The sequence below is a fragment of the Asparagus officinalis genome, chromosome 7, assembly GCF_001876935.1.
Source record: "Asparagus officinalis chromosome 7, Aspof.V1, whole genome shotgun sequence".
Lineage (NCBI taxonomy): Eukaryota > Viridiplantae > Streptophyta > Magnoliopsida > Asparagales > Asparagaceae > Asparagus > Asparagus officinalis.
Window position 1 is genome coordinate 144,605,311 of NC_033800.1, and position 4,468 is coordinate 144,609,778.

At 37.4% G+C, this 4,468-nt stretch overlaps 1 pseudogene; it reads left to right on the forward strand.

Annotated features, from left to right (window-relative positions):
* Nucleotides 2,190–4,246, forward strand: LOC109849611 (annotated as a pseudogene).

Here is a 4,468-nt window from a genome sequence, read left to right on the forward strand (position 1 = left end):
GGGGAAATGTAATAGAATAAGTTGTCGCGTAACTCGCGTTCACTTTGTTTATTTATACGTATTTTTTGATCATCGCCAAAATTATGGGTAATGCAAAGCGGCGCTTAGGGCCCGTTTGGATAATGGAAGTAAGAAGTAGGTTATACAAGTAACTTTTAAAATAATAAAGTAGGAAGTAGTGGAAATAGCTTTTTTTTTGTTTTATATATTTTTAGAAGTAATGGAAGTAGAACTTCTCCCTCTTCATTTACTTTGTTTGTTTGGATAACATTTAAAAATATTACTAGGAAGTAATTTTATCAATGAAAAGTTATTAAAAGTAACTAATAAAATAAATATTAATAAAAAATTTATTTATTTCCTAATTAATATGCATTTCAACTACTTCTGAGCTACTTCTGAGTATTGAGGATTAGGAAAATATTTTGGAAGTAAGGATGACACGTAGGCGCCACATAAACATTTAAAGGAGTATTGGAAGTAAGTTTTTCAGAGAACCAAACATATTTTTTGGCTTGGAAGTAACAGAGGTAGCATCTACTTTTTTTATTTCAGCTACTTCATAATTACTTCCGTGCAAACAAACAGTTAGAGATAGTGGGCAGACCTTTTTTTTTAAGCGGCTTTTGTGAGACATTTGAAAAACAACTGCAGCTTCCATATTAAAATGAGCGTTTCACATATGTTTCTACTGTCTGGATAGAATATTTTAAAAATAGAAATAAAAATAAAAGATGATTAAAACGACGATGTGGTTGGCATCTTCAGCTTTTCAATCAGTTTTAATTACCGAGTATTTATTCTAGTAAGATTGGGCCGTAACGCATGTCAGTTACTGGATTATATTTGATGAGCTTCATCCCTCACGTGCTCGTAACTTAGGATGCATAATTTAGTGTTGTCCTGGGCTTTAAACCCTGAAGCTGTTCTAAAAAATTGGCCTGAAACCAATTGGGCCTGTGTTATGGGCCACGCCTATAGATTATAAGGCAAATCCAGACGGGGGTTATTCTCGGCCTGGCCGGATTGAGCCTTGGGTGGTTTGGACCATTTTCATCTATGCTGTCATTAATCACTTACGGTTACCAAGGAATTCTCAGTATCATTCCGATGCTGAGCACTCCAAATATATAGACTCGTAAATAAAGGTCGCATTAGATTTAAGCTCGTATTACCTCTTCTTCTACGTACTTGTACGGACAGCGTAGCTTGAAGGATAACAAGACTCATTTGGTGATTGCTTTTGGCAACAAAAAAAAAAAAAAAAGAACAAACTTAGCTAGGATAAATCTTGACCCAGTTTTACCCTAGGCCACTTGTGGATCAAAATAAGTGGGGGGTGGGGGGTGTTGTTCAATAAAGAATCAATTTGAATGATTTTTTTGGGCTAAAAAAAAGTTGGGTCAATTCTGGCCCACTTTTTACCCAGAGAAAAAAAAAAACTCAAAATCAAGCTAGGTTCAGTCCTAGCTCAGTTTTCAAGGGGTTGCCAAACATAAGGTCTACACCTTTGTGCTAAGTTTGTAACTCATCTCTAAACCAGGTCTGGCATTAACCAGGTTAGTTCTTGTCGGGATAGTGTTTGGTAATGCTGAATGAACTTAAGACCAAAATCGAACTAACAAATTCAGGAAAACACCGGTTCAATTTTTCCAAAAACAAGAGTTAACTCATGTCCCAAGCATGCCCTTAGGGTGTGTTGGCAAAGCAAACAAAACCGGGTCAGGACCAGTCCTGACCTAAATTTTGTACTAAACCAGTTTTCTTTTGGACCAGACCTCTCCTGTCCAAAAGAAAATTGGTTTAGTGGCACTGTTTAGGCTAAAAAAATTTGGGTCAGCTCTGTCCTGAAAATTTAACAAATAAGAAACGAGTTAAAATTGGGTCAGGTCCAGCCCTCACCCGATTTTAACTTGTTGCCAAACACACCCTTAGAGTTTAGGCTCGAGGCTTCATACACGTTGTCAATGCTACATGTAAAAGCTTTTGATACCTTGATGCCTCCATAAACACTTGATCCCTTACTTAAACTCAACTCCTCCAAAATATACCAAACCCAAATTCCTATAGAGCATAACAATCATACCCACAGCAATAGATTCTCCTCAATTCTTTTCTTTTACTTGTGCGCATATAGAGAAGAAGAACCCCAGTATAAAAAGACCATGAAGAGCTAGGTCTCAATTTTGAACAAAATATCACTAATAATAATAAAAGTAGTAAAAGACGACTATGGCCATTATTGCAAGGCCTATGGCTCTCGTTGCAGCGTCTTATGCTAGCGTCGCTGCGCATTTGTTTGCTCTTTTAGCTGCAATTCTCGTGCTCGTGTGGGCCATTCACTATGGGGGTGGACTTTCATTGCATTCGGATAACGAGGCTCTCGTTTTCAATGTGAATGATCCTTTTTTTTTTGTAAAAAAATTCTATACTTAGTTAATATATAGATGTTTTTGTTATAAATACTTCTAAACTGCATACTTTGGTTCTTTCATTAATTCCTCAAATATTTTGATGTAAGAATGCCTCGTAGTCTTTTACAAATGGAATTTGGGTCCTCTCTACTGTCTTGTTTCGAAGAGATCATTTTGTCAATGATAATCGATCAATGATGGTTTGATGATTATGTGTTGTTTTTATTGTAGTCTAAACATATTCTCGATGAGTTGCATAAACGATAGTCAATATTGACTGATAAATTGGTCTTTTAATTTCTCGTTACCATAAGAGGATTCGAATCCGTACTGATGATCCTATCATACTTAATTTGCCGCTCTTGAGTTCATAAATTATTAGTGAGAAGATAAATCAATTAACACAATTTAGCATGTACGTGTTAGTTGCTGTATTCAGGAAAGAAACTCACCATTAACGTTCATTCTGGGTGTTCTTTGACAGGTCCATCCAGTTACTATGGTTTTGGGATTTATAATCGTTACTGGTGAAGGTATGTTGTACCACTATTTTCAAAAAATAAAAAAAAAACTAATAATTCAATAATCTTCTTAATCGCCCAGTAAGGTAGTCGTAGGTCTATAATTTTTATAATTTATTGCGGGAACGTGTACACAGGGGCGGATCCAGGATTTAGTTCTGGAGGGGGGCGCGTACGAAAGATAGACGAAAAATTTTCTTAATGCTTGAGCCTGTTTTGTGCAGCGATAATGGTGCATAGGATGGTACCCGCGGGGAGGGCAGTGAGGAAATCAGTACACATGACGCTTCAGTTGGTAGGGTTGGCGCTCGGAATATTTGGGGTCTATGTTGCCTTCAAATTTCACAAAGAGAGTCAGATACAGGACCTGTACAGCTTGCACTCTTGGCTGGGGATAATTACCATCTGCTTATTTGGTTTACAGGTCCCTCCATCTTCTTCACTCTCACTCTCTTCCTATTTAGTTTGATTCTGATTTTTTTTTAACGTGTGAAATTTGATGCGGTTTTATTTTTTTTTGCGGATAGATATATTCCTTGGGTGATTTTTCGATTCTTTTAGCCTCAGATAAACTCACTATTTTCTCCCACGGGGAATATATCTGTCAAAATTTCACCCGAGGTATAAAAAATCGGGGGTTTATCTGCGAAAGTGAAATTACATGAGTAGTTTTAAAACAATGATATTACAAGGGATCATTACAAAGCAGAGGGATTCAGAGACTGGAAAATACAAACCATACTATAAACTTGAACTCCCCTAGTTTCATTTTGTAAGATAGACCCTCTAGGTGAAAAGTTTTTACTCTTTTATCCTCAGATACACTAACTAATCAAAATGTTTACGTCTGAAGACGCATCAGAAACTTATTCAAAATGTGCCACATTTGCGCAGTGGTTATCTGGGTTCCTGTACTTCTGGTTTCCGAGAGCACCGCCGCCGACAAGAATAATGCATCTTCTTGCTCACAATTTGCACCGCCGAGAGCGGTCTCGTGCAGAAAGGGGCGACTCCGGGGTCAGAGACCGTCCTCATCAACTTCACCGGGCTCTTCATTCTCCTCTTCGGCTTCGCCGTCTGCCTCTCCACTGCTCTGCCGAGAGTGCTCGCTGTGTAGGCTTTGTTGGTGACTGGATTTGTATGTACAATACTCTTTTGTTGGGGGGTTTGGGTTTGGAGTTTGTGGTTTTTCTCTCAATTTGTTTTGTGTGTATTATATATTCTTTGAATTTGTTTACTCCTGGATTTGGTGGCTAAATTTCCTCTTGATTGATTAAAGTATGTATGGAATGAGAGACATATATACAAATCCAACGATCTAGAGATATTTGGTCATTAAAGAAAACAGCCGTTTAAATAAACCAAATTTCGGGGTGGCCATTATGTCACATGACAAAGCCATGTCGCTTTTTCCTAGAGGTGGGTTCGATCCTATGTGCGCCAAAGGCGCACTAAAAGAAATCAAATTTCTCAAATCAGAATTTGTTGACGTGTTCAACATATCTAAAAAATTAATCTAAATTAGTCTTAAAT